General features: G+C 40.8%; 1 protein-coding gene across 8 annotated transcripts in view; it reads right to left on the bottom strand.

Moving 5' to 3' along the window:
• The window catches only part of SCN2A (sodium voltage-gated channel alpha subunit 2), a 75659-nt gene extending 62854 nt beyond the window's left edge, over nt 1-12805 (bottom strand). For 5 of the 8 annotated variants that reach the window (XM_085066564.1, XM_085066562.1, XM_085066555.1 and 2 more), the window contains exon 1: nt 12507-12805. The gene's annotated coding sequence lies outside the window, so the exon portion shown is untranslated. Of the gene's footprint in view, nt 1-378; nt 627-1076; nt 1219-12506 lie in introns of those variants that run through there. The other 3 variants (XM_085066560.1, XM_085066558.1, XM_085066561.1) reach the window with 3 other exon arrangements.

Genomic DNA, 12805 nt, shown 5'->3' on the forward strand with positions numbered 1-12805 from the left:
TAGATATTTCCAGATGCCTGAATAGGAGAATGTGCTGACTACTTATGCTGTTAATAAAACATGCTGTGATTTCTTTTCTGACAAACCAGAACTCAGAGTTTAGCATTCCCAGTATGGGCATTATGTAAAGATGTTTAGAGTGAAATCCCCAATTAATCTTAACTACAGCATGGCTACAGAAAATTCATATATAATTTATGTCCTTCTGGATACAAGACACCAGGTAGATGGGAGATTCTAACATTGCCCTAACATCTGTCTAGAAGTTTTGGATGAAAAACGTAAAACGGGATTCTGAACCTACTGACGAGTGATTATGGAAAATACTCCGTGATTCCACTTTTATAACCTCTTACTGTCCTCTGCTGCAAACACAACCTGTGAACAAGACTGTGTCTCTTCAGTTCTCGCTTACGTAAGCCCAGGTCAGGCTCCCATAGTGAAGCCGGGCGAAGCTCCCCTCGAGCCACGGACAAAGGGCCAGGGACCAAGCCCTCCCCATCCATGAACCGCTGCGAGCAGCTTCCACTTCCACACACAATACTTCCACCCGCTCCTCGCAACCTGGCAGCGCCAACAGGCCGGCACCGCGGGCGCTGCGGCGAGCCGGGGAAAAGCAGCAAGGCGAAGGCAGGGGGAGTTCGGCAGGGGAAGCAGGGCGGAGCCCGCCGGCCGCCACCGCCCAGCCTGCCCCGCCGGCGGGAGCCGCAGGTGCGGCACCGAACCGCCGCCCTGAGCCGCGGCACCCCGCGTCGGCACAGCGAGGGAAGACGGGCAGCCCGGTGTCGCTGGAAGCGACAGCCCCGAGTGAAAAGGCGGCTGGGGAGGCGGACGGGGAGCTGCCGGGCTCCGCAATGGCGCGGCGCCCAGGGGAGGTTGCCAAGCAACCGGTCCGGCGGCTGCGGCACCGCGCTGCGCAGGGGGAGCGCCGCCGCCCGCGGGCTGCGGAGACTCCCCGCCAGCCCTCCTCCGACACACGGCCTGCTCCGCAGGGAAAGCTGCCCCTGGCAGCTTCAGCCGGGCCCGCTCACACAGGACAGGCAGGAGGGAAGGAGCAGGTGTTTAGGGCAGCTTACGGCGGGAGAGGCAGACGTGCAGAGGGGTTGCTGTGGAGAACCCGCCCTTCAGTCACCAGCGAGGCACAGCGGAGCCCCGCCGGGCGAGGTCCCTCCCTGCTGTCCCAAGAGCTAAGCTGAGCAGCGATGCGGCCAAATTCAGGCTTTACCACCAGAGCGGGAAGAAACCGGGGGATCACCGTCCCTCCTTCAGTTAAATTTGTGTACCGTCTGTATTGGATTCAGAGTCAGCCATGCTGCCAGCTGCCTACTGCCTGCAGCCAGCCAATTCCCCTGCTCCGGGTGGGCGGGTGTGTTGTGGGGCGTTTTTAAATAGGAAACGGTGACTGTAAAACCATAGAAACGGACTTGGGGAGTGGGGTGCTGGGACAGTACTTACATCATCTCCACTCATTTCAAGCTGTTGGTATATTTTTGCTAAAAAAATTAACCTTATCCACTACATTCCAAAACCCCTGAGTTTTGACTTGGTATATGTGAGAGGACGTGAGGGGGTCCATGTCCAATTTGTAACTTTGAAAATGAAGAGAATCTGGATCTAAACGGAGAATTTTCTAAACAGGCTTGCAAAGATAGCTGACTAGTAACAAACGCAACTGCCTCTTGGGAAACTTCCATACCCAAAACACAATAGGCATGGAAAGCGTGAGGACCATCCCACATGGGGGAAACAAATATCTCCATGGATAACAGATGAGAATTTCCCCCCCGGGAACTGTACTGACGCTGACAGGCTCCCTGCAGCTGCACAGCACCAGCTGCCAAGGGGATCCTGCAGGAGTTAATGCAGCTTGAAAGAAGCATTAACTCCCTGGATATCTATCAGCCTTCAAGGGCAGGATGCCACAAAATGTTTCCTCATAAGCACTACTCATGTCCCTACTGTGTAGCTGCACCTGGAAACATACCAAGGTCTCTAAAGGAGATAGAAACACACACACTCAAAAGCACAACTACAAAAAAAGCACAACTACATAGCACAACTTCCTTCCTCATGCATGGTCCCCACTACATTTCCCTTTGCCACTGGAATAAAAGAGTTGGCTTTGTTTCAGTAATGTGCCACTTCAGAAAAAACAGAAGCAAAGTGGTTTCAGTGATTCTGGAAATTAAGTCGCAGATGAGGTCCCCTATTTACTTTTAAGTATTATTTTAGCCTAATGATGGTTTATGGCAGTACTTACTATATCCTTAGGGACAGCATGCAGATGGGTGCAAGCCAGCTACTAGTTACAGGGTATCATGTCTCATGCTAATTGCAGATAGGGTTGATGGTGCTGTTTATTACTGAGATACTTGACCTTGACCTGTCCCATTTTCCTTTTTTTTTTTTGTTTCCCCCCTTCAGTTATGGCAAACTTGAAGTGCTAAAAATTTTCCATTTTTGCCTCAGACCAATTTTTGGAGGGAAGCTTCAACTTGAATGATGCAACCATGTCCAAGTAAAAAGCTACATATATTATTTTCCCTTAAAATTTTATAGTTGCCAATTTTCAAAGCATGAATAAGTCACATTCTGAATTTTTGGAATTTTTTTTCTAGAGTTGAAAAATTTTGAAAAATTAGTTTGTGCGTATTTATACAAACACCCCATAGATTTAAAGATGTGAATTACAGAGATAATGCATTTTTCTGTTAGTATTTCATTGTCCATTTGAGGGGATTTTCCTGCAGCTGAAGTTTGTCTTTGTGGACTGTGCTGACCCAGGAGTGGGAATGCTTTCATCTTTGTGTTCTAAGTCGTCCTGTATGTTGGTTATTAAAGAAACCAAACCGAACAAACAAGAAAAAAAAAACCATAAAACCAGAAGGAAATACAGAAGGAAAAGAGAGCATTTAGGAAGAAAGGGAGACGTATCTCAGACTGAAGACCAGCAGCATAAGAAACCTCCAGGGAAATGATACGTGTTAAGAACTGTCTGCCTGGATAAAGCAACTGTCTCAAAATTGGCTGCAGTACTCCTGCAGGCTGATTGGAGAGACATGAAATTCTCAAAGACTTGTAGGTTATTATGATCAAGAATTTTATCTAGGTTGATCAATTTGACCTCAAAGGAGACCAGGCTGGGAAATGGTCAAGGAAAAGGGTGGCAGGGGAGCCAGTATAATGGGCAGGCAGAGATAGGAGAAAGGAAAAAAGCTTGGGATGAATGGGCAAAAGAGGGAGTAAAGACCTGAGATAACTGGATTGGCATTAACTGGAAAGGTGGATAAAAAGATGTGAAAATGAGTTGATAAAGGACTATAAAGATGACAAGTTAAGGGCTCTGTGAAGTATGTGTAAACATATTCAATAACTCATTCATATGCGAAATCAATATAGTCTCTCTAAAATTTTGTACAAACACTCCAAAAAAACCCCACCTATTACTGTAGGAAGGAGGATTCAAATACAGCATAGCATTGAGATCTACTTTAGTTTTGGTCGATTTGTCGGTAGATCCTGTATGCAATGTTCACTGTCTGATGTACTATACAATATGGATGAGCTCTTAAAAGCAGTGAGATTTGTTTTGGAGGAGACTTCCTTGTCCATTGGTGCTGCACAGGGATCGGGAGAAGTGACTAGTGGGAAAGGGAAAAAAGGATGATAACTATGTGGGCAAAAAGCACTGTCCTTTGTGCAAGGTCTGTATGCTGCCTTCAAGAACTTGGCAAGTCACAAGTAGGATTTGCCTTCTCTGGCATCAGATGTGTGTATCTATAGGCATCTGCATCTAAGCCAATCTGAACTCCTTTCATATTACTAGAGAAAAATAGGTCCTTTAAAAGGCAATTCTTCTGACCTGTTTCAGATACCTACCTTAAGATGAGGCAAATTGTGCCCTAGAAGTGCCTGTCTCTCTGGACTGACTAGAAAGGGCGAGAGATGAGTACTCTGTATTGCCTCTTGTGAAGCAATTCACTTAAACTGCTGTTTTCACAGGTGTTTTTGTGTTTTGAGAAGCAGAACCACGTGTGGTTTGGGAACCAAAATGACATGAAAATATATGGGGTCTGTGTTCTGATACACATTGACAGAGGCAGGGGGAGAATTGAATGTTCCTGTTGTGGTACTTAACAATATATATTAATTACTGTAACTTTAATAGTTGTTATGTCTTATAGTTCTGCCAGTTTTCCAAAGCTTCACACTACAGGCATCTCTACAGCTGAGTAACTATATGTTTTAAATGAAGATGTCACCAGTGGGAGATACATAAGGCTAGTTGTATATTCAAAATTTGGCAACCAAAAGGGAAAAAATAAACCAAACAGCATGAAATTAGGTCCCATGATGAGTAATATGGTTAGTGACTTGTGCAGAACACAGTCAAGTGGTTATATAGGATTTCCCAGACCATCACACAGGAGCCATTAGAAAACTTCAGAACTGCATCTTCATCCCCTCCATCTCCCATGCAAAGGAAAAGAGCAAATATCATCCCTACTCCCTGGTGACCTGACCATCACGTTTGTTTCCCTGGGTAATGAAAAGCTCGGTCAGATAAATAACATTAGAAAGCATTAAACAAGTCTCTATTAAATTTAGAAGATTTTTTTTTATCTGAAAGGAAACAGAGAAGTTAATTGGCCCACAATTAAATAGAAATGCCATTAAAAAAATCCTGAAACACTTTGCCAGGCCCAGTTTCTGTTTGCCATTTATAGTGTCCTGAAAAGCTAACTGTCATATTAAGACATAAACAGAGAATATTCTGAACACTATAAAAACATCTTTATGGATCAATTTATCCTGAGGGACAAAGTGCATATGGCAGAGACATGCAGTTAAATAAGAGTAGGAAGGTAGTACCACTATTCCATCAAGAAACTTGAAAGGCCTGTGAGAGCAACACTGATTCATAAGTGTAGGATCAGAGGAGATGGTTATGAGTGTTTCTTCTGACATTGTAGATTATACCAGTGCCCTGATTTAAAATGAGCCTTAGCTGGAACACACCAAATTCATGAGAAACCCTTAGTAAGTTACCTGGTGCTAACACAGTATTGCAATAACATGGGTGCCTTGTTTTATACATGGGCATCACTTTCCTGGGTAGTGATGTTAAGAAATAAAGGAGAAGTGCCACAGAAGTATGGACATGTGCCAGAAATGGAAAGCTGAATACTTACATCATATATCTGCCCAAAACTAATTTTTTATAGCTCCTGATTTTTTTCATAAGAGGGAGAAAACAAGTAACAGCTCTAAAATTTGTTCACTTTCTTTAAAAATGCAGATTCAGTTTCAAGGTTACTTTAAAAAAATTTAAAAAGTAGAGGAGGTTTGTTTGTTTTCATATTTTATAATTATGGGGAGAAGAAGGATTGCTGATGACAATCTACAAAATTTGAGGCTAAAATACAACTGCTAGTTGTAACTGGACTACTTGGAACTGATTTTTTTCCAGTGGAGTTTGATAATTTTTTTCCAGTTCAGAATAATTTTGTAAGTGTGCATTTTTATAAATATATTCCTTTTGCATTTGTTGGTATGTGTGAATAAAACAACAGAGCAGATGTTAAAAACCTCCTCAGGAGAGTTTTTCCTTTCCCACTATGTTTGAGCCAGCAAAACAGGTTCTGATTAGAGGGAATACAGGAGCTCCCCAAAGAGTTCTTACAGGCATTCCTTGCTCACAGCATCACCTGCAACTTGGAGCTGTACCACTGCAAGGAGGTTTTCCCACTGGAGCTGTGCACAGCACACTGCTTACTTCCATACAGAAACATGGATACACATCAATACTTCCTTCACAGTGTATTCTATTTTTTCCATATAAACTCAATTTGTGTACCCTTCTAAATTTTTTCTTTCTCCCTCCCTACATTTGACTGCTTTTGCCCATCAGTCACTCTTTTCTAGATTCCCAGGTGATATTTTCTCTCCTTAGCACAATTCCAGAGCCATTTGTCCATCCTCAAAATATTTATACCACCTTACCAGCACACCATTTTGCATCATATCCATCATCTTTCTCACTAAGGACAGATTATTTTGAGAATGTGTGAATCCATGAACTAATTTGGAAGTGAGGTCAATTCTGAGAAAAGCTATATATTTCCTTTCCCAGCAATGGAGAACACTTCTTCAGAGTTCCCAGCCTCTGCCACTCCACAGAGCAAGATATCAGCATGAGTAATAACACCCAAGTGTCCTATATAACATTAAAGGTCATCATCATCATACCCTGAGGCTTATGTTCTTTTTTTTTTCCCCTGAAGGATACTAGTGGAGTAAAGTACCAGATTTCTCTCTGTGAGAGTAGCCTGCCTTTGGCTTGGCTTAGAGGGCCGAAGCTTTGCTTGAATCAAAGATGTTGTTATTCATAAAAAAATTCAGCTAGCAAAAGACCAAATATCTTTTTACAGTCACAAATGTGAATGATATGAACGGCTTTAACTACTAACTCCAACTGAAAATACCATAAAATATAATTTGAAACAATAAGTCTTGAAAATGTCCTGACTGTTGCATATGTTTTGCCAACATAACAACAAAAGCAAACTGTTTGCAAGATGTAAAATGTTATTCTATTGAAAAGTGATTATTGTATGTGTGGCCCAGTAACATTTACAGTCTATTCCTTTCTAATCAAATTGAATTCCTTAATAACTTTAAAGATTTCCATCTTCCCATTGCTTCTGAGAGTAAAATTCAGTGCTTTTCATTTAACCTTTTATTATTTTCCGGAAGCCAAATGAAAATAAAGCTCAACTTTCACCCCAGTATTTTCAAAGCATATTCTCATTACTTCACTGGGAGAACTTTTCAGCAGTATTAACATGGTACTTGGGAAGCTGTTTACTGTCAGCACTTCTGTGGTGAGTCCCATTTTACCAAATGGAAATCAGCCTCTGCACTGAATAATCTAACCTGTGTGAATGCATTTGCACAGGGTGTTTGTGCAGCCATCACTGAAGTCTCAATCTGCAAACAATCGTGCAGTGTTTGCCCCATGTCTGCTTTCAGGTTAACACAACTACAGATGGAAGATTTTTTCATCCTGCCTGGTGACAGTACTTATCTTTTAGTTTCCATGGTTGCATTATTGACTTTTAGCAAAGAGAAAACACATGGAGCTCACACACTCTACAAATACACCTGTTAAACTCTTGGGATATGACCTTGCCACAGTGCCAGTTAAAATAACTTTGCAAGAGACTTCCAGGAGGGAAAACGTACCTAACAAAGCTTGCCATGTCACCCAAGAAGTTAGATTTTCCACTAGTTTGCCTTTGGTACAAATAATTGCTAATATACAAAATACAATGAGCATACTTAGAGATAGGCTGTCAAATTTCAACTATCCCAGGCAGAGTTCTTGTTTTCATTATAGTGTTTGTGTAGGAGTTTGCCATATACTTGCCTATAAGCACACGGTTTGTTTAGATACTCGGGTGCTGGCACCTGTTTATGGACACATTTTTAAACAGCAAATTCAGATCCCAGTGCCTAGACAAAAGACATTTTTTTCTAACCTTACTCCGTGCAGTTTATGATGCATTAAACTCCAGCCACTTTTTTTCTTGAGATCACAGACTGTCAAATTTTTTTGCATGTACCTGTCTCCATTTTGCATACACGTATGGAATCTGGCTCCTAATATATCTGTTATCCAACTGAGACAAATGGGTAAGTCTAGAACGCAGTGTATTGCTTTAGAGAACTTGAGTCAGACTCCTAATTTCAGAGTGAGTCATTTGCATTTATCATCAAACAAAACTACATTGGGGTCAAAGTCTGTGGAGGATTTTGCAGTTACACTGAGGGATGGTGAGACATGGTGAAGATGGTATATAAAAAAATAAAAGTATAACTAACACCCATTCAGATAGGAAGAGTGTTTATGCCCAACTCTGAAAGCCTGCTGGTAATAATTCAACTACAGCAACACTCACCCTGCTGTGAGAGGAATGACAGCAGTAGATGGGGAAGCATTGTAGCTTTAATTAAGCTAGCTCAGTATCAGTGACCAGAAAGCCATGGAGTCAGAAGTTAGCAGGCCAAAATAATCAGGTAGGCTTATACAGTTCCATACAGCACAAATGCGGCCTTTGAAATCAAAGTGTTAAGCTAAAAGCTGGCTGGACCCATTGCTATCCTGCTATTCACTCCAGCGTTGAACAGCACCCAATGTTTTGGCTAGAGCGGATCATTTGACATCTTCTGAATTACTCAAAAGCTTTATGTTAGAACTCCATTTCAGACCAGAGGATCAGCAGCCTATGGCATAAAACCCAGGCACCCCCTGTGATATGAGACAAGACCACATCAGAAGACCGCTTGCTGCATGTTCAAAACCTGGACACCCATCATCTTAAAATGCATGCCTGTTCATGCTATATGTTATCAGTTTGTTCAGGTAAGGAACCTATATCCTGCATGGAGCAATCATTATCCTATTGAACGTGAGCCTCTTTCTTGGTGGAGGAAATTTGCATTTTTAATGCATGGCAACTACCTGTGAGGATCTCCAGAAAGATGGTGAGAACCAACTAGCATTAGCTAGAACAATTCATCTGGGCAAAATCAGCACATTTAAGAGAAACCAAGCAAAGAATCAAGCAGCAGGTAGGATCACAATTATACAAAACCAAAGAAAACTTCACATAGAAATAATCACTGAACTTCAGCTCGAGAGACATAAAAATAAGTTATTTCTGATTTTCTGATATTTTAATTTTTTCCATATAGTATGAACAAGCTGACAGACTTTTGTTTGCTTAATAGTTTCCATCACATTAAGCTTTTCATAATGCTTTCAGCTTTGCCAACTATTAATTGTTGAGACCATATTTATTTCTTTAATGGCACGATAAATGGTGAGATATTTCTTTCAATGAAATTAGAAGAAAAGCTTAACTTCGCAATGCAGATTCATGTGTCCTCTTTCAGTTTGAATGCTTATAACAATAAAAACTTCACCATTTAATAGAAAAAGTACATTTCTAGTCTACTTATTGGAAAAAGTTTGAAAGTATTATTTCCCTAATCTACAAGTTTAAAAAACAATAGGCAAGAATGATGAATCTATGTTGTTAGGTTTTTTAACAGGAAGATTAAAAATTGGTTTTGTGTTTATTTAATAAGCATTATGGTAATACTGTAGCATTAAAATATATTTCTAGCCATTTTTTGGAGAACTTTTGCTACAATCTATTTACTCTGGATTGTGTTAAGTAGGCTGCTCAGAGTTTGAATCTTGTTGCTCCTGTTTAAATTTATTGAAATCTGGCCATTCAACACTTCTCTAAAATAATTTCTAGATATTCTCAGAAAAAGCTTCTTAGCAGCTTGTAATAAATTCTTAGAGAGCTGGCATGTGTTGTCTGTGTTTCTACATCAGCAGCCCCTTCAGTGCAGTTAATACTGAGAGCTGCTGAGGCACCCAACACTGAAAGCATGAGTGGAAGCAAAGCCCTTCTGCTGGTCCCAAATCAGTCAGAGGCAGCAAGAGGAAGCAGCCTAACTTCAGTTGGAGGTAAGCATTGGAAAAGGAACAATAGTAGGTTCGGAGGCAAAAATAAGAGAGGTAAAGTTGCAAACTTAGACTTCAAACTGGATAGCATGAATATAGTTATTTCATGTTTCTTTAAATTGTCTGTAGTATTTTGGTCCCAAACCTTCTTTACAGCATATATTTCCAAGCATATATTGAATACATAATTATTAATTTCGTCCTTAGCTTTTTTTTTTTTTTTAATTCCTTAAGGCACTTAGTGATTCGCAACATGATTTGCCTCTCGACATTAACACCTCTGGGAAAAATGAGGTACATTATTTGTCTTTCAAAGACTGTAACAGAGGAACAGGAGATTCAGGCGACCATTGGCAGAAATGTCTTCTAACTCAGCATTTCTAAGACTGGTGGGTGTCTGTGAGATGAGAGAAGGCACAAGAAATGGATTAATTCGAGTTACTTCAGGAAGCCTCTAGAAAGCAGGCCCTGGGATTCCTGACGCCTGTTTGGCAGGCTGGGACCGAGGGCAAAGAGAGAGGAACAGCAAGGCTCTGATGTGGGAGAGGCTGCTTCCACTCAGGGGGAGTGCAGGACCACGGTCTGCAGCTGCAAAGGATCCACACTTGGTTTGGAGAAGCTGGTGTGAGCATGTCTGTGGCCTCAAACACTGGAAGCAATACAGTAAAAATCTTGTTTGAGATTTTCGTATTCCAGCCGAGAGCTGAGCATGTAACAGGGAATTACGGTTGCATTTCTTGCTACCAGGTATGAGTCAAGCAGATAGAATATACACTATTTTGGTGTCCTTCTCATCCCTTTGGTGAGAGAGTTTTAGGGCTACGTGGGGGTGGAGCAGGGCTGCAGGTAGTGACCACACAAACCCATTCATCAAGGTCTGTGATGAAGAAATCAAGGAAGCAGCACTGCCAGCGTCACTGATGCTGGGCTCTTGCTGCAGGGTGGGTACACTAGTCTCTGCTCTTGAGAGCTGATGCATATATGAGTACAGAGTACACTTCAATTAGAGTAATTCAGATTAACAACAATAACAAGGCTTTAATAGCCCCTATACTTCAGTTTCACACAAGGGAGGGAGGGTGAGCTTTCTCTAAGGGTCAAGTTTTGCTTGAACTCCTGCAGAAATACCCAACTTCATTCTTAGTGAAGGGTAACTGGATCATGCTTTGATATGATATGGCCATTTATGTGCCTCTATTTCGCAAGACCTAATGTTCACAATAAATATACTCAAAATCTGTAAGAATTCAGCTTCAACATTTTCCTTTAAGATCTGTAATAACTCAATTGATCTTTTTTATTTTTAAAACATAAAAGTTAATCTATAGGTTGTCTTTGAAGCTACATGCTTGTTTGACCTACTAACTGCATTTTATGAACACTGCAAAATTTCTGTGAATACAAATATTATTCTTTGAAAATTGGTGCAGTCTGAAAATCAAGAGAACAGAGCCAGGTATTTATCCACTTGCTTAATATTGAGAATATGAGTCATCCCATTGACATGCCTGTTGTTGAAGTGGGGCCTATAGACATATGAGAGCATCATTTATTTAATGCATTTGTCACCAGAGGAAATTGCAAATCATGTGGACATGATTATTCATTATTTCTCCATATCCTTCAAGAATGAAGGAATCTTTACCATCTAGTGAAGAGATCTTCAGACACCACAATGGATGAGCCATACCCAGATGTACATATTGTAAACATTGATCAGAAAAATACAGCTAAGCAGGCAACCTGCAGAGATGGCGACAATGCGTGTGAACCTTCTTAACATTTCACGTGTATCTATGGAATCATCTAAAGCCGACACAGCATCTAGCATTCAAATCCCAACAGGCAATTTTCTGTTGCCTCACTAATCACCACGAAAAGAAAAAAGTTTACCTTTACAGAGGTGCGCGAAATTTTTGATGAAATGCTACTTACCAGCTTATAATAGAAAGCAACAGGGGAAACACTGATTGCACATTCCCTATTTTTTCACAGACTGGTTGCTTAGCCCCTTCTCTGAGCTATGACTGTGTAAGTCTGTGCATTTCTATGTTGTTTTTCCCAACTAAAACCATTATTGGTGTAATTTAGCGATGGTAAGGAAAAAGACCCGAAGGTTTGAAAGAAGAGTCAGGGGGTGCTGCATGAGCTTCCCACCTCCTGAGTCATTCTGCTGTCTCTCCCAGTGGGTATCATGCTTCTAAAAAAAATAATGAAAGGAATATTTTTTCTCTCTCATGCAATATGGAATGAAGTTTTAAAATAAAAATTTCATTCTTATATATATATAAAACAATTCACAAAACATATGTGTTTCATATGGTATATGCAGCAGTGCAAAACCATGTTTAGTCACAGACAAGTCCTCCATTCTGTCTTCCATCAGGGAGAGGCTGTTTTGGGAGATGAGGGAGGGGAGAATCCTATAAATCTCCTATGTCTCACAGAAAAAAAATGACGAATTTAGGAAGTAAAGAGAGGCTCACACTGAAAATGGTATAAAGAAGCAACAGTACATCTCTGCATCGAAATTGTGCAATCCCAGGGATGCATTTGTGTGCTTTAAAACACACTCCAATTTGTATTCTGAATACAGCACCAATATAGCCTCCAGTGTAAAAAGAAAACACTTGTGGATGACCACCTTAAAACAACAGCAACCAATTACCACAATTAAGATGAAAAACACAAACTCAAAAGTAATTCTTATTTACAAACATGCAAGCTTAAAAAACACAGGACCAGAAAGCTCCAGAGAGCAACATCATTTTTCATTATTGTGCTAAGACCTAATTAAATGATAGAAAAAATCCATGCAGTGGCAAAGATGGCTATTATTTCTTCTCTTCTTGCTCTATTAATATTAATTGAAAACTAGGTGTGGCACCACAAGAGAAGAATCTTGGTACAAGCCAACTAGAATGTGCTGTATGAAGCATTCTAATTAAATATAATGTTGTCTTACCTGATTAAAGGAGAATTAAAAATCATAGCATAAGAAATATCCATACACTTGTAGATAGATGATGAGAGGCTCCTTCTACTGCAGGTACAGGTTCCTGGGCAAACAAGCTTGTAAACTCTTGATTTCACTGAAATGAAAAAGGAAAGAAATAAAGAACCTCCCCATAAAAGCAACAAAGGAACCTCTGCAGTATTCTGTAGTCTCTTCGCCTGCTTCCTGTTCTGAGATTCACTCCTTGAATCCCAGCATCGATCAGAAAATTGGTTGTGGGGGAAAAAAGGGAGGGGGGAGAGCGGAGA

Source organism: Lichenostomus cassidix, chromosome 7 (assembly GCF_008360975.1).
Source record: "Lichenostomus cassidix isolate B80296 chromosome 7, HeHo_3.0, whole genome shotgun sequence".
NCBI lineage: Eukaryota > Metazoa > Chordata > Aves > Passeriformes > Meliphagidae > Lichenostomus > Lichenostomus cassidix.